Here is a 24605-nt window from a genome sequence, read left to right on the forward strand (position 1 = left end):
ATTTGGACAGGGATAGCCTAACTTCTGTTGTCTATTCTCTGGTAACCTCTAGGCTAGTTTACTGTAAGACATTATACATAGCGCTACCTCTGAAGACAGTTTGGAAATTTCAGCTGGTGCAAATTCAGCAGCCAGGTTATTCACCGGGGCAAGACGGTTTGAGACTCCAATATTGGTCCAACTGCAGTGGCTGCCAGTTAGTTTCTAGGCCCAGGACCAGGAGGACAAACAATCTAACCTGATACAAGACAATTCCCAGGTTTGGCCTGGTATAAAGGAATTTCCCAAGTTCCTATGTACCCAAACCCGTGTCCCATAAACCCAAGAGCAAATGTGTCTCTCGTCATTTTTACAAAGCTGTATTAGATGCACGGGATGTGGGTGGCGCTGTGGGTTAAACCACAGAGCCTAGGATTGCTCATCAGAAGGTCGGCAGTTTGAATCCCCGTGACGAGGTGAGCTCCCGTTGCCATGTCCCTGCTCCTGCCAACCTAGCAGTTTGGAAGCATGTCAAAGTGCAAGTAGATAAGTAGGTACCGCTCCAGCGGAAAGGTAAATGGTGCTTCTGTGCACTGCTCTGGTTCACCAGAAGCAGCTTAGTCATGCTGGCCACATGATCCGGAAGCTGTACGCCGGCTCCCTCAGCCAGTAAAGCGAGATGAGTGCTGCAACCCCAGAGTTGGTCATGACTGGTCAGGGGTCCCTTTACCTTTACCTTTATTAGATGCACATGTCAAAGCCACAGATTCCTTTGTTTTATAAAGCATTTGTATGGATAAGAGAGAGTTTGGCAAAAGACCATGTCTTGCAGTTTGCGTGAGACATAGAAGAGAAGGTAACAGCAAATGCTTTTAGCACATGCTGCTTTTCTTGCCCTTTGTTTGCAATTTAAAGATTCGAAAGAAGGCCTCTGCTCTGGACTTTGTGCATTCCATTCCACTCCATCCCCCAAATGCAACTAAATAAGAAACCAAAAAAAAAAAAAGGCTTTCTATGCAGCAAAAACACAGGGAGGCTATTTTTAGCACTTACTGTAATTGTCACACTTCTGTCAAAGCCTACAATAAATAGAAGAAAGGTGGTTGTTTTGTGATATGTATTTTGAAAAGAAAAAATAGACCCCATTACATCTCTTAAGAGCAATAAGGCGCCCCATGTAATGCCTCTGAGGACAGATTATCCTTCTTTTCTGGTAGAGTTGTTCAACCCAACATTACCGATAATATACCTGAGGCAGATCTTAATCCACCTGAAATAGACTTCATAGTGTGTGTCGCTACTTAAAGATGTACAGCGACTGAAGATATACAAATACCCCCTCAGACATTGCATGTACAGTCAGCTATTACTTCTGAAACCACCATTATTTAACTTTTACAAACCCCTACAATTTCGCAGCACCTAAATTTCCTTTAGAAAGGGTGGTGTATCAGTGACAGAGAGGATGTTTAAGAAGAATTAACTTCAGCAATAATCCTCTTAAACAGAGTTGTGCTACTATAAAAAAGGATAAAATAAGTGGTTACAGGGCAGGGTAGGAGAGAACAAGTGATTTATTGCCTGGGGATTTGAATACTGTAATTCCTTATAACTAATGTGGAATCCTAATATCAGACGACAATAAGCCTGCAGCGTGCCTGTTGCCAATGCACAATGGAAGAAGATGGGAGAGAAAGAGTAATGGTGGAAAGGTTATCTTTATTTAAATATAACAGCAGAATAACCAAAATTATTTAAGCACAGGCAGGTGGGATTGAATTGACGTATATGACAGAAGCACTCTTTGGGCATGTAAATAACTGCATTCCATGGCTCCTCAGAGACAGCATTTGGGGAAAATTTATCCCTCCCTTCTACGGGAGCCTTGGATATGTGAACTCAACATACAAACAAGGCCATTATGTCTGCCAAGGTGAACACACCAGGTCTTAAGGGCAGCCGCGCTCAGGGCGTCATATTACCATAGTCCGCCCCTGTTGCAGTCTAAGGCACCAGGCTGGGATATCATTTTTAGTCAAGCCTATGAAGATAGGCCAAGTGTGAAAGAGACATGAACTAAGGCCACCCAGGAAGCTTCGTGGTGAAACAAGGTCCATTGGTTCCTAGGTCGATCAAAGAAGAAGCATCTCAATTGCTCTGCCTAGGAGACTGTTTTGAATTATGGTGCTGGAGGAGACTCTTGAGAGTCCAAAGGACTGCAAGAAGATCAAACCTATCCATTCCTAAGGAAATCAGCCCAGAGTGCTCACTGGAAGGACAGATCCTGAAGCTGAGGGTCCAATACTTTGGCCACCTCATGAGAAGAGAAGACTCCCTGGGAAAGACCCTGATGTTGGGAAAGATGGAGGGCACAAGGAGACGGGGACGACAGAGGATGAGAAGGTTGGACAGTGTTCTCCAAGCTACCAGCATGAGTTTGACCAAACTGCGGGAGGGAGTGGAAGACAGGAGTGCTTGGCGTGCTCTGGTCCATGGGGTCACGAAGAGTCGGACACGACTAAATGACTAAACAACAACAACAGCAGGAGACTGTTTTAAGGCAGTGCCCTTGGGAAAGCTGAGCAGGGGTGAAGGTGACTCCTGCAAGTGAGCCTTTGGGGAGGGGTGGTATTTTTGTCTCCCATTAAGACTTATGTAAGAACCAGTTCCAAGCCTGAAGTCAGCCTAGGTAGACTTTCCTGGCTCCTTTTGTTTTTATTCTATGATCTAAAATGTATGAATAAAACAACATTTTAATAAAAAAAATGTAGCAAAGGTCAGTGGTGCCAACTTGAATAAAACATGGGGGGGGCAGGCAAGTCCCGCCCCACATAATCAATCACATGATGTGGCGCGCACACAACATTTGAATGGCATGGCCCAACAATGGGAGGAGAGGGGCTCAAATATTTTATTGGCGGGGGGGTGAAGACCCCTCGGCTCCTTGCAGATGTTGTTAAACTACAAATCCTATCATCCATGACCACTGGCCATGATGTCTGGAGCTGATAGTGTTATGTACTGAAGTTCTCACCCTGCGCCAGCAGGGGGATACTGTAGATAGTTTTCATTCAGGTCCGCATATGCAAATAAGGAATTGAAAGTGACATTCCGTGATTGGATAGTTACAGAAAGTTGTTACTGTTGCTTTGTAGTTGAGCTCTATAGAAGAAGGCTGGCTGAACCCTTCAGTTCAGTTCTGTTCTGGCCTGTGAATAAACAAGAGCTGTCTGAAGAATCACTGTGTTGTTTGATATGTTCACCCACTACCTAACAGGTGGAACTTGGAGTCCAGTAACATCAGGAGAGTGGCGGTAACCCCCGCTGTTCGCCTTTAGTTATTTATACCCCACCTTTCTGTGACAAAAAAATCAAATTTAAGGTGGCCTATAACTGATATATCACAAGAGGTGAAAGATGGTCCTAAGTTTTGCCTGTGGTGTCTGTGTGTCTATGTGTCGGGGGGGGGGGAGCATAACTGACACCCTCCTTGATGTTTATGGCCACCACTGCCCCACAACTGCCTTGGATGATAATAATTATAATAATAATAATTATAATATAGTAAATTTTATAATTATAATAAATTTTCAGCAGAAAACCAGTGCTGGGCCCTTATCTTACATCAGGAGCATGTCCTGGATCAGGGCCAGATGGCGGCATTGCTGCCTTTTCTCAAAAAAGTTAGTCTTGGATATCACACATAATTTGGCTCACCGTAATCCACAAAGTGCATTCAAAAACCAAGGTCAGAGTGAACTCTTGCAAACTCTCCAGACTGGTTTGGCCATCAGTCTGGCGGAAAGAGAAGCACTTTTCTGCCCCACCCCCACCCCACCCCCCGGCCCCAATCTCTCAAGCGCAAAGCCTTGCAAATATCATCCTTTCACCTGGAAAAAATTAGTCTACAGGACAATACTAAACATCTTTTGCTACAGCTTGTAAACTCCAGGCGTAGGGGAGATATTAATATTAATACATGTCTCTCACCCTCACTATTCCTATGAAATTTCCTATGTAATACGTACTGCTCTTAAAAAAAAAATACCTTAAGTATTGTTCCAAAGCAGACACAGACGCTTAAACGTTGTTTGGATATAAATCATAAAGCAATGGCAAATTGTATGCACTTCCTACAAAACAGATGGACCAGATAAGGGAAGATGGAGGATCTTCTTGCCGTAAAAAGGCATTGTCTTGAGGACACGCTGCGTACCAACAGGCACCATTTCCACCCGCTAGTCACTCAGACCTGTCTCATTGCAACAATGATTTAAGCAGCTGCTTAAAATGGCTGTAGTGCAAAGATATATGCTGCAATTCAAGATCTAAATGGCCCAGGTGACTCCGGTGTCAAGCATTACTTTGGAGTTGTGCTTCTTGATCAGCAGCACCCCACTTCCCCTGATGTTATACATGATTGCGCAAACTGTAAAAGTGTCACACACAGAGGCACCAGGTCACAGAATTAACATCTCCACACCACACCAGAGAGCTTAAATGAATAGCCCGTACGTGTTCCCCTAAAGGTCAGTGTCTGCACGAACTGGCTTTATGCAGGCTGTTCGTGGAGGTCCAATTATGTCTGCTATCCTTAAAGATCTGTTTAGTTCAGGAGAGGAAGTGCTATTAGGACTTAGCCCTCGGTCCTCGAAGACAGCAGCATCCACACAGTGTGGTTCTATGGCTCCTACACAGTTGGCTTGATCCACATACCCTCCAACATCTCTCTGAAGAAAATAGGGATGTCCTATTCCAGGGATGGTTTTCCCAGCCATGGTTTTCCCTGTAGTGATGTATGGAAGTGAGAGCTGGACCATAAAGAAGGCTGATCACCGAAGAACTGATGCTTTTGAATTATGGTGCTGGAGGAGACTCTAGAGAGTCCCATGGACTGCAAGAAGATGAAACCTATCCATTCTTAAGGAAATCAGCCCTGAGTGCTTACTGGAAGGACAGATCCTGAAGCTGAGACTCCAATACTTTGGCCACCTCATGAGAAGAGAAGACTCCCTGGAAAAGACCCTGATGTTGAGAAAGATTGAGGGCACAAGGAGAAGTGGAAGACAGAGGACGAGATGGTTGGACAGTGTTCCTGAGGCTACGAACATGAGTTTGACCAAACTGCGGGAGGCAGGGGAAGACAGGAGTGCCTGGCATGCTCTGGTCCATGGGGTCACGAAGAGTCGGACACAACTAAATGACTAAACAACAACAACATTCCAGGGATGTCCAACCAGGAGATTGCGATCTACTGGTAGATCCCTGGCTGATCCTGGTAGATCGCAGGATCTTTATCTTGTACAAAAAATTACAGGAAAAAAGCTGTAAAAACTCTGTGCAATCTTCCCTCCCAAATAGCCCAACAACTCTGGGCAATCCACCCACCCCACGTACGCTCCTCCTCCCTCCAATGACAATGGGTAGATTGCTGCCAGTTTTTTTTAATACTGGGAGTAGATCACAGTCTCTTGGGAGTTGGACATGCCTGTCCTATTCCATCAACGTCATCAACAACACAATTTTCCTATTTGCCGTATTTTCCCATGTATAAGACCCCCCCCCCATTTTTTGGAACCCAAAATTAAGAAAACAATATTTTAAACTAGGGTTGCCAAAACCATGCTGGCTGGCTGGCTGGCTGATTTAGTCTCATTTACATACATTCATTCCAAATAAGATGGGTTTATGAAGCAATTCTATATCCTCCCACAACGCTGATGAAACGGTACTCAATATCCTGGAATCACTGTTCAGCGTTGGACATCATATTTTCTGAATACACAAAGCTTCACAGCTTTTCTTTCATCATACAAAGTTTGGCACCTCCCTTCGTTTAAAGATTTTCAGAGACTTTGAGACTAAAGATTTCATTTTGAACTTGTTATGGTTTGAAGCAATGCTATAAAGATTGTCTATTATGTATGTATATGGTCATTGTGTTGCCTAGACATTGTTGACATTCTCCTTGCAACACACGGGTTTGTTTGGATATTTATGGCTGATGAGAGCAGCAGCAGCAGCGCTTAGGTTGGTAAAGGATTTTGCTCCTCGCCCTCCTCCTCCTGCTGCTGCTGCCCAGGGTTTGAATGGGGGAGCTGAGCATCTCGCTGCTGCCACGGTGGTAGCTGTCAAACAGTGACAACTACTGGGAAAGTGCCGTCTTCGGGGGAGATCATCATCAGCAGCAGAAAGTTCTTGAGCTGGGGGGGGGGGTGTAATTGCCCTCAAAATTGTTAAGCTTTTTTTGTCCGAGCGGGCAAACCACAACCCCCAATTGCCCCGCCAAATGTAGGCTCCAGCCCACCCAAGCAAAAAACCTGTGTATAAGACAATCATCTGTGTACAAGACGACCCTCAATTTTTTTCCTTTTTTTATAGCAAGAAACATAATCTGATACATGGGAAAATATGGTATACCCCACCCAGCTGACTGGGTTGCCCCAGCCACTCTGGGTGGCTTCTAACATATAAAAACATAATAAAACACAAAGCATTATAAGACTTCCCTATGAAGGACTGCCTTCAGATGGCTCAGTGGTCAGGTAACTCCATACCCACCAACATTTCTCTGATGAAAATAGGGACATCCTAAGGAAACATGGGACATTCCTGGGTCAAATCTGAAACTGGGATGGCTTCTGTAAATCCAGAACTGTCCCTAGAAAATAGGGAAACTTGGAAGGGGAATCTGTGGCCCTCCAAACATTGCTGAACTACAACTCCCATCATCCCTGGCTATTGACTGTGTTGGCTTGACTGATGGGTGTTTGAGATCAACATCATCTGGAGGGCCATAAAGACAAGGACTTCCCTACCATAGAAAAACAAAAGCTGCATTTACAAAATGAATTTAAAGCACACGGTTTTCCCCACGAATCCTGGAAACTGTAGTTTGGCAAGGGTGCTAGGATCTATAGCTCTCTCTGTGTGAAACCACCATTCCCATAATTCTTTGGGAGAAGCAATGTGCTAACAATGTATGGCATGTATGCTGCCAAAAGTTGCATCCAGGTGACCATGGATGAGGACCAGCACTCACCTAAAGAAGTAGAAAACTGTTTCATTGCACTAAGCGACTGTGTTGCCTTCAAACAAAGCAGCGCAGTGAGACCTTTTGATGGCGTGCAAAGTGTGTCACGAAGTGTCAGCTGAATCAAGTTTTAAGAGAAAAGTGGTTGCCGTGCTACACTCACATGCAGGCATATGCCCCCAGCTTGTAAGCCAGCAAAGGGTGAAGGGCCAAGAAGATGCACAGAGAGCACAGGAATGATACAGACGCACATCAAGCTTATGTACTCCTATGCTCCCAGAGACTGTCAGTTTGAATCTATTTACATTTCCCCTTCTGGTGTTTTGAGGATTAATCCAAAGCTTCAAGCACTGTTCATAGATCCTTCTTTTTCTTTTTAAGGGCATCTGGGAAACCTAAAACAAAAAAATGACCAAAGGTCAGCTGAGTGAAGGGGTCATTATTTCCCCCCCTAAACTTCAGCCGTAGGGGCGAGCGATGTAGCTTAAGAGCTTCCAATCTGTTCTAGCTTTACTAAAAAGACTATCATAGCTCTGCTGATCTAGAGACACCATTGTAGGACTACAGCTAAGCCAGAGCTAAAACCCAAGCCAACCTAGCCAAACAAAAAGTTTCGCGGGATGGAGAATGAATGAACGGGTGGATGGATTTATTAAGGTCACAGACCAGAAATCAGGGGATAGAGAGGATGTGATACAGGGGTGAGGAACCTGTGGCTCTCTAGATATTGTTGGACTACAACTCCCATCATCCCCGGCCGTTGGTCATGCGGGCTGGGGCTTGGGAGAGGGGAGTCCCCCCTTCCCTGAGGAAATGGTTCTTAGCCATAGGACACATCTGTCAGGATGCCCACCCTTCCTACAAGTGTACAAGTGGCATTCAGGAACAACCAAGAACATCTGATGAAGTATTTCCTTCCTGGAATTTACTACAGCTCACTGAGATAGGCTAGACTGAGGCTGTGATTAGCCCCTTCACTTGGAGCAGGAATTTGAACACAGGTTTCTTACAAGGCAGGCCATGCTGTGTCAAACCAAAGGCCCTCATAGTTCAGCATGCTGCCACTGGGAAACTCAGATGCAGGACAGAAGGGCAGTAACCCTCATCTCAGGGCCGTCTTACCCAAAGGCACTAGGGGTGTGGGGCACCCAGGTGCTGGGCTCTTAGGGGTGCCAGGCGGAGAGTCCGGGGCCCGAGAATTGAGTCCAGGGAAGAGCCCGCCCGTCAGTCGGAGCCCCGCAGCGGGCTCAGGGGTGACCGAGCCAGCAAGACGCTGAGGCGGCCGGCCAGCTCCACCCTCTTGTGTGCCTGGGACTTGGAAACCTGGGGGGGGGGCGCCGCCAGGCGGATCTTTGCACCCCGGCGGTGCATATGCTTAAGATAGCCTTGCCTCATCTGTTTTGCCTCCTATGTCTGGTATTCAGAGGTATACTGCCTTCGAGTTTGGAAGTTCTATTCAACCACCATTGCTGAAAGTTGCTGATAGGGCTATCTTCCCTGGATTTTTCCAATACTTTCCTCATCTCAGGAACTGCTGGACCCATGTGCAGCTCCCCATGTGGTGAACCACTGAACTGCAGGTGACATTGTCTCAATAAAAGCACCTTCAGGCCCTGGACCGATTCTACACACCCTGGCTGCCCACTGGATCTTCCTGGGTGGGAAGAAAAATAAAAGAGCTTCCTGTTTCAGTTGACCCTTGTCTAAGCAAAAAAGAGAGAGAAAGGGAAAGGAAAGGTCTTCTTGCACTTTGGTGTGTAGCTATATCATGATTGTTCTTCATATGCTCAAACTGTCTCATGCCAGTGGGAAACCTGGCTGCTGATTTCTGCACCAGCTGAAGTTTCCGAACCATCTTCAGAGGCAGCCCCACGTATAACGTGTTGCTGTAATCTAACCTAGAGCTTACCAGAGCATAGATGACAGAAGTCCCTATCTGGACCTCCTGGTCCAGATAGGGGTGAAGCTGGGCCCCGAGCCAAAGCTGATGGAAGGTATTCCGTGCCACTGAGGCCACCTGAGCCTTAAGTGACAGCAAAGGATCCAGAACTTCATCCTAGCTATGTGTGTAGCTTGGCTGGGGAGTGTAGCCCCATCAAGAGGAGTCAACTTTCCAACCATCTAGTCAAGGGCGTCTCAGTCTTATCTGGATTGAACTTCAGCTTGTTGGTTCTCATCCAGTCCATTACTGAGGAAAGATGTAGGATGATGAACTACATGGACCACTGGCCTGACCCAACAGGGCTCTTTATACATATCTGTCTGATATGAGTGATTTATACAAGTGTTGAACAAACACAAAAGCTTAATAAGAAAGCTTTGCAAATACCACAACAAATTCGTGCTTTCCACTGGTTACACTCAGAACTGGATATGAAGCTTAAAATCCATAACATTAGATCTATAATAGTTATAACTCCTTATGATCCTACCTAGTATAATTGATTTATATATGACTATTGACTTAACTGTAATAAGATTTGCTAAAATTGCAGAAAAGCCATCCAACATTACATGCAACAGCAAGGTCTGTTGATTAAAAATAAAGGAACTAGAAACATTTACGAATAACGATGTACCAAGATAAACATTTGCAGAATATTTAGAGACCAATGGAAGAAAATCCAGTAGACACCACTATTAAAAAAAGATGCCCCACTGAATGACTTTCGGCAGGTCAAGAAGAGAAGCAGTATTAAAGAAGAGAAATATACTATGTTATAAACCAAAGAGCCAAAATAGAAAGTGAAATCATTCCAGATTTCACACTTCTTTTATTAGGTATTTTTCATTTCACAAAGAACATAAAAACTTCCATCAGATATTGTAAAGCTATATAAATAGACAGCCTTCTGAAAGACATTTTGTTGTTGATGATGCCACTGCAAAGAGAGCAGCTTTTATATTTTATGAATCCTAACAGTGACAGAAAGGGTGTTAGGCGGGCATTAGCAGCGTCGCAAACACCACCAAGGACTGAATCGGAGACACTCCCTTGCTCCAGACTCACTATAAATCCTGGCAAGACAGTGGCCCTGTTTGCACAGAATGCAAAGTCAAAAATCCTGCCTTGTGGCAGATGATGCATGAGAGCTCTGCATTAGCACTCAAACACTCTGTTCCTCCCTATGAGCAACTGATCAAGAGCTGAATCCTAAGCAATTATTATAATATATTTATGCCCTACCTTTTTTTTCCTGACAGGGACTCGAGGCAGCTTACGAATAACATAAGAGCAGCTAAAAACATACGGGGCTTTTAAAAACAATTAAACATAAACAGAATTTTAAATGATCTGTTAGAAACATACAGATACTCACAACACAAACAGCATGGCACTAGCCTCATCAAAAGCAGTCAGTTTCCAAAAGAATGGAAGAAGAAGATCTTCTCCCGTCAGCAGAAAGACAAGGAGGAACAGCCACCAAGAAAGCCCTCTCCCATGTCCCTACCAAGAATGCCTGTGAGGATGGCAGGACTGAGAGAAGAGCATCTCCCCCAAAATCTCAGGACCCAGACAACTTCTTCTTCTTCTTTGGCGATCACTCGTAGCCAAGTAAGATGCTCTTCAATAAACACGGTTTTAACAATGAGTCCGTAAGTGACTGTGGAGGCCAGTTCTGGATCCATTGGTTCTTAAATTATGGTTAATGGCTTCCAAACAAGCCAGTATATGGACCATTGCTTCCTTGTTCATATGCACATGGGGAAACTTCAGTTAAATGTGCAATCTTGGCTTTTTCAGCCAAAGTTTGAAGGGGCTTCCAGACCATGGTTTGCAGAAGCAGCTTTCTAGATGCAGTGGAATAGCTACACTGCTTTCTTAGAAGGTGAGTCACTGTTACATGCCAGGTGGGTAGGTCATGCACTGTGCAAACTTCCCCACCACCTCACCTCTCCCAGTAAGCAACAAGCACCCACCAGCCAGGAACCTGGTGATTGCCCCACCCTGCAAGCCACTCCTGCTGGCTTGTGTTACCCATTGTTGAGCTTTTTCTGTGGGAGCTAGGCAGTCTGATCAAATCACACCACTCCTGCATCAGTTCCATTGTTGATCCACCCATGTACAGGTTCAAATACAAGTGATAATCTTTGAAGCCTGAACAGTGTGGAAACAGCTTATTTGAAGGACCATCTACACCGATATACATAGGCCCAGGTCCAAAGCTCAGGCTCTGCTCTTAAGTTCACCACTAAGGTTGGTAAGGGACAAGGCGGTCCCACAACTTTGTAATCCCCTTCCCCGAGAACTTCACGTGGCCACCTCTCTTGTGGTCTTTAAGGACTCCCTAATAATGTCTTCATTTTGGGGGGGAGGATGCGACAACATCACAACCACCAGGCAAGCCATCAGAGACTCTTTCGTTGCAAGGTCTGGTAAGTGGTCGCTCGCTCACCTGGCCTAATGGAGTCAATACAGCCCTTTGTTCTCTATTCCCACCGGAGCCAGCATGCTCTCACACCACTACAATGGAAGTTCCCCCTAGGATGTACTGGAATACTGAACGAACTTCAAAAGAGTTTTAGCAACACATGTCCAAATAATGACTCTCTGCAACACATCACAACCCACTTTTCAGCATGGTGCTTTTGAAGCTTTTGCAAGTCGGATGTGCTAGCAGAGTCCCTTGAATAATGCAGAGTCCAGAGATAAAAGGATTCCTAATAACGACTTTGTTGAGGAAATCTGAACAAAAACAGCATATAATTCGAGGAGAAAGGAACAAAGAGCTTTTGTCTGTCTAACTTAAATCTTTATACATAGCAGGAAAACACCCTCAGAACTACACAGCCAATCAGGCCACATATTACCTCAGCAAACATCATGCTGCTCTACATACTTGCTAAGCACCACCTCCACCAACCCCCTTGGTTAGCTGACTTACTGACAACTTAAATAACCCTAAAGTTAAAAACTGAATGGTCCCTCCAGTAGCACTTCCAGCAGAAACTGAAGTTTGTTGTCACACTGGTTCCCCTGTTAAGCAAGGATGTTTGGGCCCATTTTCCAGACACATGCATCCAACTGACACCACTCTGCTTGCAATAGTTCATCACCTTTGGTTGTGCTGAAACTGCCACCACAAATACAGATTTCTTAGTGTGGAGCTAGAGATTACATTGGACACAAGATAGATGCAAAAAAAAAAAAGGTGCAACATTCTCTCTAGGTATGCAAGGACGAAAGAAACAAAATTGAGGCATGCTTCAAAATAGAAAATTATAGGGAACTCCCTCCCTGCTTGACCACACCTATTGCAGTAGGGATTGTAAGTTAATTTAAGTTAATAGTACTCTACTTGTTTATTTGCTGAGTACATGTTTCTGCCAGCAGCTCCTGTTGATTATTCTATTATTTTATTTCTTATGTTTACAACACTCAATAACATAAACTCTCTCTCTCACTGTGTTTCAGGGGGAAATCTTCCACAGGGTACTCAAAGAACAAATAATAAATCAAATTTTTAAATCTCATAAAATTCTCATCACGTGCTGTATATAATAAGCAATTTGTGACTTTGTATATTACATACATTTTGCATTATGATTTTTTTTAAAGAAAATAAATTGTCGTTTTCAATGTGCACAAGGAAGGTTTCAGTACCATTTTGAGGCTTGTCCTGGGTGTTTCTCTTCCACTCTTTCTTTCGGTGCATACACATCATACATTTAAAGCACATTGCTTCCAGCAAAGGAATTCTGGAAACTATAGTTTGCTGAGGGTCCTAGGAACTGTACCTCTTCATGGGGTTAACTACAGTTTCCAATATTCTTGGGGAGGAAGCCATGTCCTTTAAATGGTTTGTATGCAGCCTCTCTTTGTATTTGATGCTTTCCTCTCTTTCTTCTTTATCTGTTCTTTCTGTGTAATGTTCAGGCATAACTACACTTAAATGTTTCGTGCGTCACCACCCTATGGGTTTTGGTACATCCCATTCCACACGACTGCCTGCTCTTTAGGTGGGCAGAGAGAAGACAATTACAGTAGTACCTTGGTTTAAGAACAGCCTTGTTTACGAACTATTCAGTTTACGAACCATTCGGTTTACGAACTCCGCAAAACCGAAAGTAGCGTCCAGCTTTGCAAACTTTACCTGGGTCTAAGAATGGAATCCGAATGGTGGAAGGGCACTGGTGGTGGGAGGCCTTATTAAGGAAAGTGCACCTTGGTTTAAGAACAGTTTTGGTTTAAGAACGGACTTCCGGAATGGATTAAGTTCGTAAACCGAGGTACCACTGTACAGCAAATGGGGGAAGATAATTGAACATAAGGCTATTTTTCTCAGTGTCAGTCACATGCTTGTGTTAGTATCTTGTTCTGCCCTCACCAAATCACAACAGAGAGCCTACACAATGAGGCATGTTTATTAGAAATGTATCTCATGATCACCACCATTTCAGCTGATTATGTAAGCGGGATCTCATTTTTTGAGCCCTCCCTGCTATTAAATACTTTTTAAAAACTACTTGTGTGTGTTTTTCAGGATGGAGCGGAGGTGACATTTGCTGAACCGCCAGAACAGCAAATGATAGAAAATACAGCTCTGATGACAGCATTAGCTATTTTGTCTGTCGAGTTCCTACTGAACTGCAGTGACACCTCCTGGTAAGAGACACGAGGCTTGAGAATATTTTCATTACCTCCTTGTGAACTTCCTTGTCCATTTCGTGTGCGTTCCCCACCACCCACCCAAAGCAGGCGAGGGATCTTCTTCAGCCTTTTTTGGTAGAGACCCAAAAAGGGTTTTCTGCTGACTTCTTTTAAAAACAACAACAACAACAATTCACAATTTGTGTAGGAAGTTGGGAACGTTCCAAAGCAAATAATCAACAGTAATAAAAAGCACCCTAAACAAAATGAAAGCAGCAGTAGCAATAAACGTAACTTTTATGAAAGGCACAATTTATAACAGACGGCATCAGGAAATCCATGACGAACACTCCCACATTTAAAGAAAAATAATACAGATTACAGAACAAAAAATCACAGCCATGACCCATTAAACAAATTGATCCAATGTTCTTACAAAGAGTTGCATTTATCTTTCACACACACACACACAAAAGTGTGACTAGTTTGATAGAACTTCATGCCTAAAAATGCAACAGAAAGTCTTCAATAACAACTTGATAACAAGAAGATTTAGGGATATTTATATAGGTGGGGTCTGCTCCTACAACAAACTGTTTTGACCTTCTCCGTCCAGTCATACACGACAGCCCTAGGGATAGGTCAATCTGTCAATTTTGGTTTCTCTCCGTTTTTCATTTTTCAAATCTTAACTTCTGTTCTCCATATTTCTGCATCAGTTTCTGATTATTATTTTTTAAGTCCTCATGAAAATGCAAAAGCATCTTAGTACAAATTTCTCCTACCACACACGTGCACACAGATTTCTCTTTGTAGTTTTGGCTATGTATACAACTTTGCAAAGCAATTTTCTCTAATATAATGCATATGTGTATATGTCATTTTCACTAAATAATGCATTTATTTGCACACTTTAGTACAGTGGTTTGCAAAGTGGGCGGTAAATGATTGCCAGACTTGGAAAAGCCAGTATCACTGGATCAAGTTAATCCATCTTGCTGAATTAATTACACTAAATAGTTTTAATTGGATTTTGAATAAATGTGCAATTAATTGTCACTGTTTTGAATTATCTTCCTTAGTAGGTCATGCAAACTGCTATTCTGAGTAATCCTCTTTACACGGTTGGGGGCACTGGGGATGAGTTTATGGAACCAAGGGGTCAGTGACCTGAAAAAGTTTGGTAACCACTGCCCTAGTCTCTGCTTCTTTGTACATATGACTTGGCCAGAGAACTGACCTTCAAAATTCATAGGAGTGCACATTTCAAAGGATGGTTGTGCTTTCGTTTGTGTATGGTTTGGGAGAGGATAGATTAGCCAAGGTAAAGGTAAAGGGACCCCTGGCCATTTGGTCCAGTTGTGACCCACTTTGGGGTTGCGGCGCTCATCTCGCTTTATTGGCCGAGGGAGCCGGCGTACAGCTTCTGGGTCATGTGGCCAGCATTACTAAGCCGCTTCTGGTGAACCAAAGCAGCACACGGAAACGCCGTTTACCTTCCCACTGGAGTGATACCTATTTATCTACTTGCACCTTGACATGCTTTCGAACTGCTAGGGACCAAACAACGGGAGCTCACCCCGTCGCGGGGATTCAAACCGCCAACCTTCTGATCGGCAAGTCCTAGGCTCTGTGGTTTAACCCACAGTGCCACCCGCGCCCCATGATTAGCCAAGTTTGCCTTTAAATGCACGCTAAATTGAATCTCTCCCCTGCATCCTTATAAAGAACTGAAGCAAAGCCATAACTCAAGGACCTAAGCCAGTGGCACTTTCCTACTGCTGATGAGGAATTTCTGTCAATCATCAGAATGATTGCAAGATCTCTCAGTTATGGAAGAGGGGAAAGCACTGGTTAGAGTTTTATAGACATGACCCTGGCACCAGGGCAAGGGTAACATAGCAAATTTATTTATTTGCTTTATACCCCACCCCTCTAGCACCAAAGCTCAACTCATGGAGGCTTGCAACATTTAAAAATTACAGCTTCACAAAACACTACTGTAAAACAATAAGTGAACGAGACAGACAAGTTGTAAAAACAGTCTGCTTGATAAAGAAGCCTGCCAGAGTAAAAAGGGCTTTAGCAAACAGCAAAAAAAGAAAAGAAAAAGAGTCCGATATAGCCGGGTCAATTCCAATGCCTAAGCCAATACCGATCACATTCTGTAACCAATAAAGTTGTGGCCAAGTTTTGCCCAATAACATTAACCTAATATCCGTGTCCTTGTGTCTCACTCGTTGATGAGGGGGTGTTTTCAGGGTCTCTAAAAGCAAACATTCACTGCTCTATGAAGTGTCTGCTGTTTCAGTTCCACCACCACCCCTGTCCCAGGTGCTGATCCTTTCTGGATTAGCGCCCCGGCTGATCCTCCCTTTTCAAGCATCTGAGTAAATGGGATTTCATAATGCTCCAGAGTCAAATCTGATTTGGCTAAAGGGCAATGCCACTGAGGGACATCCGTAGCGAGTCCAGTCCGAACAAGCAAGTCAACATTTCCGCATGAATTAAAAATAAAGGAAGGTGCTTTTCAGAACTGCCAAAAAGTCTGTTGGCCATCTTATCCTGAAGTTGAAAATGACCTTTTCTTGTGCATATTCATCTTCGTAAACTGCAGACTGCTAGGATTAAAACTACTGCTCAGCATTTTCTAAGTTTTGTTTGTTGCTAGGGCTGCAGTCTTTAATCAGCTAGGTCCATCAATCAAAAACAGTTTTAATAAACTAAAAAAGGAATCCCAGATTAACAGGGTGCTAACACTTTGTCTTTAAAATATTGATTGTTTTTTAATGTTAGTACATATAAACAAGGATTTCCTAAACTTCTGCATTCATTGTCCTCTTGATGAGTGTATAATGTGGTCGTTGACCCCACACCCAAATTCTTAGCAATGTAAATGAAATTACCTCGAGAAATATCAATATCTAATCAACATATATAATTACCTTAAAAAGTGAAACTCTGCACCTTATACAATTGTTTAACAATAAAGCAGCATGGCTTGAGAAGTGTATTGTGGATTTTGTCTTATTAAATACATTGTGCCCTGGTTCTAAGGGAAAGATGGAAAATAAATGAAAATTAAAAATACATTGGTTCAGCACAGGCAAAGGAGGTGCACTCTGTACATGCCCATGCTCTTGAATTCTGAGGCTCATTTCATAAACCTCTTTTCCACCACAGGGCTCTTTCTGACCACCTCCTTTTGACCTCTAGGTCTTTATCCCCCTCCTTCACGGTCCTATCAACCCCAGGGGATCATCACTAACCACTTTGTGACACCCTGGATTAAATAAACATGCAGATGGTCACAGCAGTCATGAAATTAAAATAATCCTGCTTCTTGGGAGAAAAGCGATGACAAACCTAGACAGCATCTTAAAAAAGCAGAGGCATCACCTTGCCAACAAAGGTCCGTATAGTTAAAGCTATGGTTTTCCCAGTAGTGATGTATGGAAGCGAGAGCTGGACCATGATCGCCAAAGAATTGATGCTTTTGAATTATGGTGCTGGAGGAGACTCTTGAGAGTCCCATGGACTGCAAGAGCAAACCTATCCATTCTGAAGGAAATCAGCCCTGAGTGCTCACTGGAAGGACAGATCCTGAAGCTCCAATACTTTGGCCACCTCATGAGAAGAGAAGACTCCCTGGAAAAGACCCTGATGTTGGGAAAGATTGAGGGCACAAAAAGAAGGGGACAACAGAGGATGAAATGGTTGGACAGTGTTCTCAAAGTTACTAATAACATGAGTTTGACCAAACTGTGGGAGGCAGTGGAAGACAGGAGTGTCTGGCATGCTCTGGTCCATGGAGTCATGAAGTCTTGGACACGACTAAACGACTAAACAACAACAAATCAGATAAATTATAAATCTGGTTGATAGCCTTACTTATTAGAGGATTTCATTTCTGCAAACATGCCAGCTGACTTTAGATTGTTTTTCTCTTCTACTCAAATGAAAATGAGGAGGGAGATTATTGGCTTTTCTCCTCCTCTTCTTTAGAGAGGTAATTATGACATTTTAAAAACTACTTTGCACATCCGGCAAAGCAATCAAGAAAATTCATTTGACAGCCCCTGTTTTTTTCCAGTGTCGAACTGTCTGCCAGAGTGTAAAAACTGTGACAACGCATTCAGCAGAGCTCCCGGTGCAGGCACATCTGTTGAGCGACATGCTGCAGCACATTAAACGCAATGCAAGAAGAGCAAGGGAGGCGCACCATTTCACTTAAGAAGCAAGCAGAAAGCCAAACGAGCCGCGTTCCTCCTTCTGTTGCACGCAAAAATTAAAGAGTCTACTTAGAAAGCAATCTCTGCAAGTTTTAAGCACAGAGAAAGAACAACCACCACCCCAATTTGGGGATAAATGGAACTAAGTAAAGTTTCAGAGGCAGCAAATAATGAGATGAGTGAATCAAAGCTGGGGGAAAGAGTGATAGCAAACTGATTACATGCATAAAAACACAAAATGCTATTCTCTCGGATAAATAGGTTTGGGGAGATTTAGATGTTTTGGATTCTTACTCCATCTCACTTTCAAGTATAAAATAATAGGATATGTTACCAAACCATTTCCCTACCGGATGCATCCCATGACATAGGAGAGGAAATCTCAATTTTAGAAAAAAAGAAGATTTTAAATGCAGAAAGGTTGGAATTTTAAAAGTAATTGCAAAAACTTGTCTTGCTCTTTATCAATGTTTACTTTTAGATTGGATTTAAAAATAAATAAATAATGTGTTTTAAATTGTTGCAATCCATCCTGGGACCTTAGGGTCAAAGAGCAGGTAATAAATTTAAATAATAAATAATTTAGAAAAAAAACCACACATTTCAGCTAGAAGACAAACTGCCAAGTCCTTGGCTGTTGATGTCACACACCTCAACCTCTTCCCCAAATGCACATGTATTTGGTGAGTCTTGCTCAAATCACACAGAACATTCCCAAGTGCTTAATTCAGCCTTCCCCAACCTGACGCTCTCTGGATGTTTAAGACTACAATTCCCATCAGCCTCAGCCAGCACAGCAGAGAGCAGGAAGTTAGTTGGAGGTTGGGAACAGGGAGGGGAAAATCCCTCTTGAAACTAGAGCTGAGCCAAAATTTGCAAATTGTGGAAGTGGGTAGAGATTTCAGCTATTTGGGCATGTGGGCTGTGCAGGGTGCTAAAAAAATATATAGGGAGGTTTACTGGGATAAACAACAGCAGCAGCTCTTCTTTCCTCTTTTTTTAGAAGAAAGATCTCTCGCTATCTCAAAAAAGAAAAAGAGGGGATTCTGTAGAGTTGGAAAAAGTTCAGTAAAGGGCAAGCAGAATGATCAAGGGTAGGGAACAGATCCCCTGTGAGGAAATCTAACAGCATTTGGGACTTTTTAGTTTAGAGAAAAGGTGAGTAATATGAGACGCGATAGAAGTGTATAAATTTTTTCATGGTGTAGAGGAAGTGGATAGAGTAAAGCTTGTGGGCATAACAAGGAAGCCAAGTGTCGAAAGACGCTGAAAGAAAAGAAAGTTAAAACTACGGAATTTGCTGACAGATGAGGTAGTCATGGCAACCAACTTGGATGGCTTTGAAAGAGGATTCGACAAATTCGCAGTTGCTAAGGCTATCAATGGCTACTAACCCGGCGGATACATTCTACCTCTACATTTGGAGGTGCCATGCACCTGAATACTTGGTAGCTCAGCTAGCAAAGTTTGAGTCTCTTAATCTCGGGGTCGTGGGTTTGAGCCCCATGTTGGGCGAAAGATTCCTGCATTGCAAGAGGTTGGACTAAATGACCCTTGTGGTCCCTTCCAACTCTAGAATTCTATGATTCTGGAAATTGCAAGAGAGTACTGTTTTACTCAAGTCCTGTTTGAAGGCATCTCACAGGCTTCTGGCTGGTCAATGTAAGAACAAGATGTTGCAGTAGGTGAGCCCCTGGCCTGATCCAGCAGGCTCTTCTTATCTTCACAACAAGTAGCAGCCTGGAAGCAGTCATACCCCAATATCGCTTCCTAGGTAGGACACTATGAGCCCCTCCAGATTGGTGGGGAGTTTCGCAGGTGGATTCTGCACCATGCCACAATAGTGAGGGACTGATACTGGAATGTCCACACATCGCTCTGCTTTAGTTGTTCTGCAATGCTTCCCAGTGTTGGCACATTATTACCATCCGGATGGGAACTGTTGCACTAGAATGCAACAAAAGCAGGACAAAAACCCAACAACAAATTGGTTGTATGAGAAGCCAAAGGATTTCAGCAGGAACCTACAGGACATGCGTAAGTTAGAAACCAAGCAGTATGTCCACCCGAAAACTTTTGCAAGTACAAACAGTATTGAAAAGAGGGATTGCCGTGATGGGCACAAATAATCATGATTGCACAATAAAAGGAACATCTGCAGGGACCTTATGTCTTCTTGCAACACTGCTCCCAGGGTGAGTTATGGGGACATGAAGACCCACAATGACTTGCAACTGGATACAATTTTTTGTTTATTTTTTTTAGGGTGGAATTACTACACCTGCTTATTTCAGAAAACCTCGCCCTCACTTGAAGAAAATTGGGAGCTTTCTCCCTCCCTCATCAATTTATTTACCCTCCCTTTCACCTGACCCCTTCCAAAACCTTTCCCAGAGAAAACCACTGGTGAGATGAAAATTTCAGGCCACGTTTACTTGAGATACTAAACCTATTTGTTCCAGTGTTCACAATGGCTTGCCTATTGCACCATCAGTTTGATGCTCATGTGTGCCCTAAGTTTATAGTCACAAAATCCCACCCCCCACCATTTTAATACTGGACTTTCCAAGAAACCAGTAATTAGGAACAGTCCCATCCAAAAGAAATGTGGAAGATGGCGTCCTTGCAACACCAACAGGACATTGCAAAAGCGTTTTGGGGGAAATTCAACAGCTGAAAATGCTGAGGATTAGGATGTTTATTCCTATACCTGGCAGGAACAGGATGGAACACCAGGATCCTTTCCGGCTGGTTGCCCACATCCGTTACTGCCAGATGTTCATCTTTCTATGAGTTTGGGGCTGGAAGACAGATCAATTTCCCTGGAGCTTTTCCACCACTTAAAAACTAAACATGCAGCCGGCAGGAGCAGCCACAATATGGGAAGCAGCCTCAGGATGACTGCCAATTTTTAAATGACGAAAAAAAACCCCTAATGATGGAGTCAACTGATAACTTTTTTAAAGAGAGATGAAAGTACAGTAACATGACAGAGGCATCATTGGTCAAGGGGGGTGTGTGTGTGCGTGTGCATGCGCGCGCATGCCCCCCCCAAACACACCAGTTGCTCAACCTGAAAAAGAAATAACGTACCTCAATGGCATAACACACAAACTGCATACAGAAAGTCCCAGATTCAGTTCCTGGCATCTCCTTCCAAAAGGACAATGACTGGTTGATTTAATGACCGTATTTTTTGCACTATAAGACTCACTTTTTCCCTCCTAAAAAGTAAGGGGAAATGTGTGTGCATCTTATGGAGCGAATGCAGGCTGCGCAGCTATCCCAGAAGCCAGAACAGCAAGAGGGATTGCTGCTTTCACTGTGCAGCGATCCCTCTTGCTGTTCCGGCTTCTGAGATTCAGAATATTTTTTTTCTTGTTTTCCTCCTCCCAAAACTAGGTGCGTCTTGTGGTCTGGTGCGTCTTATAGAGCGAAAAATATGGTACATGCTTGTTCTGCCCCTTCTTCCAAGGATCTCAGTGCAGGTGGGTGTTTGTTGGTGTGTGTTTTAACCCTCACATTTTATCCCAATGACACGTGTATTAAATTAGATATAAATGGCGTCTGCGTGTATGCCAACCACACCACCACCTTCTCATTTTAGAAATGTATGCAAGCAGCAGGCTCACCCTTTCCCACTCACTGCCTACGTGTACATTTTAAAGGGGGAAAGGTAGTGATTTTAAGGATCCTTATGACATTCTCCCCCTCCCCAATTCCCTGAAAACTTCCAGGGGGTTTTATATAAAAAAAAATTACCTGATCTCGTTTCCAGAGTGACACCAGCCCTTTAGCTATCCGCCATTCTTCTGTTCTCAAGTGCTGAACTTGGTTCAGACTGTTCTGTGCACGCAGTTTTCAGCGATCACATCAAGGTGCCTTTTTTGTGCTGTTTCGTTCAATGTCTGTTAGGTGCACGTGGATGCATCAGTAGCCTGTGAGGAGAAAGGGGGAGGGAATGAAAGATGAAAACCGCAGGTAAATTGTGCATACGCACATCAGTGTTGAAATTATGTTAAGTTCTCCAAGTTAAACAAGAAGGCGAGCAAAGCAGAATGCAGGGACCATAGGTCAATGGTAGAGCATCTGTCTTGCAAGCAGAAGTCCTCCGGTTCAATCCTGGCATCTCCAGGTAGTACTGAGTCTCCTGCCCCAAGCCCTGGAAAGCCACTGTCCATCAGATGACACTGAGCTAGATAAACCAATAATCTGGCTTATATTAAGACACCTTTCTGTGTTCCTTTACTCCTATAGAGTGGTACCTCGGGTTACAGACACTTCAGGTTACAGATGCTTCAGGTTACAGACTCCGCTAACCCAGAAATAGTACCTCGGGTTAAGAACTTTGCTTCAGGATGAGAACAGAAATCACGCAGCGGTGGCGCGGTGGCAGCGGGAGGCCCCATTAGCTAAAGTGGTACCTCAGGTTAAGAACAGTTTCAGCTTAAGAACGGACCTCCAGAACGAATTAAGTTCTTAACCCGAGGTACCACTGTACTCATGTAACAATAATGGGACAGAGTACGTAAACTCAACCCTATATGATTTAAGCATGTGTCCTTTTTATCTGGCACAAGAATCATCTCAGCTTTCATCTTTTTCAATTCTGCTTGTATTTTTCAGGGCACTGACGTGACATTTTAGCAAAGCACGGCTTGAATTATGTGACAAGATCCACAGAAGCACGAAATGGCATCGTTTTACTGCAGGGGTGGCCCAACTTCAAGCTTGCAATATCTACTTTGTATAGAATGATACTCCATGCTCCTTATTCACTACAATGAGGAATATAAAGGGTGAGGAATTCACTACAATGAAGAAAAGAAAGGCCATAACCTTTTCAACTTTTGGCCAAAGCAGATGGAACTTAGAGGCACAGGAGTTCCTCTAGATGGATTAAGCATGCTGTATTTCAGATAGAGGAGCTACAGGGCAGAATGCACCAGTGAGAGTGATACTAACTCAGGAAGCAGCATTGTTCCCAGAGATATTATTGTGGGGGAAGATTGGTGCCCATTGGCCAATGAAAGCAACCATCTCCCTCCTCCCCCACCAAAAATATCCCAGGGAAGCCAGAGCTGCTGAGAGCAGCCAAGTTATGGCTTGAAGTGATAAGGTGCTTTTCTGATAAAAGAGAGGGGGAAAGAGGGAGAGAGAGGGAGAGAACCTTAGTCACCCACCTTTAAAAGTAACCCAATGTTCCTTCTTCACTAGCACAAGGGCTCTTGCACTAATGGACAGGTGAGCTATAATATTGTACAATGGGTGGATGTAAAGCACCAGCAAGCAGAAACTCACTGTGCAACTGAATGTGCAATTTCTTGTGCAATGAAGATGCCAGAAACCTGCTTAACCAACAACATTTCACTAGCATAAAATGTTTTGCGTCGGTATACTGCTAAGTGACTTCATCTTAGCACTACTTTGGATACATCCATTAGAACTTCACCTAAGATCAATCCAATCTTTGGGGTATTCTGCCCCCATCCTTTGCCTTTTTTTTTAGTGAAAGTCACTGAGCCTAAACACTTCTGCTCAGCACTAGAAGCAACATAAACAAGACAGGCCAGTACTAATCCCAACAGAAAAGACGTTTTGACACAAGATGAAAGCCAGGGATTTCCCGATACACACATTATTCACTTAGCTAAATCAGCTCTTATTATTTATTACTATTACCCCTATACTACCAATGGGAGGGAGGCTGAGTGCAAGCGGAAGGACAAGATTCAAGGAAGGGATTTCCCAATGCATCGATCCATCTCTTAGCCATTATGCCAAATCAGCAATTATTACTGCTTATTATTAGCATCGTGCTGCAAATGGGCAGGAGTCCAAGAGAATGCACAGAGAGAAGACTCAAACCAGGGATTTTCTGACACATAATTTTAGTCTTAGCAATTGTACTAAATCAGCTAATAGCAATATCAGCCACTGGCAGTTTACTGCCATTTCATGTTTATCTCACCCTAAGTAGCATTAGGACCGGTGCTGCCTGGCTGGTGGGATATTAGGATGACATTTCTGCCATCTCACCTCTATTCCTTGCCAAGCTTGGGAGCCATGCCATGCACAGGACCCCAGCCAGCCATTGCTACAGAGAAGCTCAGTTCATCTGGAATTCTGCACATCCCCTGGATCCATGTGAACGTTTTTGGCTTTGTTCTGAGCAATAAGCATGGCACTAATAAGCAAAGCTCAAGCCTTGAAGGCATCATTCCTCTGGAGGAAGCACTATTGGTTTGTACCAGATATCCTCTCCATAGTAGCTGCTGCACAGATAAATTTCCCTGCGACAACATATATGCATAGTGGATCACCTCAGTGCAAAACGAATTAGTCATTCCCTTGAACCTCTGCCACATTGAATGCAAGAAGATGGCTTTACTTAGCATTCGTTAACCCTGGCCAGTAGCAATAAGGCATCCTTCAGAAAGCACTTCTCCCAGTGATGGGACTAAGTCTCAGTTTACATTTTGGGGGAAATGCCTCCACTATTCTCTGTGAAAGACCTTTCGGTCACCTGGCTGTGAGTTCTTATTGGCCAGACAACCCTCATGACTACTCTTCCACTATGCAGCATGAAGGATGGACTGGTATGACTGTAAAAACTCAGTACTTTGGTTAAATTACCATGAAATGTCTCTGTTACCCAGCCCTGTCCTTCAGGAGATTGTCTTCTGTGTTAGAGCTAATATCCATCAGGAAGCCTCTTTCCTATAAATCAGGCATGGCCAAACTTGGCCCTCCAGCTATTTTGGGACTA

At 43.6% G+C, this 24605-nt stretch overlaps 1 protein-coding gene across 1 annotated transcript in view; it reads right to left on the bottom strand.

The window, feature by feature from the left end:
* SEMA6D (semaphorin 6D) overlaps positions 1–24605 on the bottom strand; it is a 418773-nt gene that overhangs the window by 378670 nt on the left and 15498 nt on the right. Inside the window, exon 2 of the mRNA XM_081888455.1 lies at positions 21599–21774. The gene's annotated coding sequence lies outside the window, so the exon portion shown is untranslated. The remainder of the gene's footprint in view (positions 1–21598; positions 21775–24605) is intronic.

The sequence above is a fragment of the Podarcis melisellensis genome (genome assembly GCF_964234715.1).
Source record: "Podarcis melisellensis genome assembly, chromosome: 14".
In the NCBI taxonomy this organism is placed as follows: Eukaryota; Metazoa; Chordata; class Lepidosauria; order Squamata; family Lacertidae; genus Podarcis; species Podarcis melisellensis.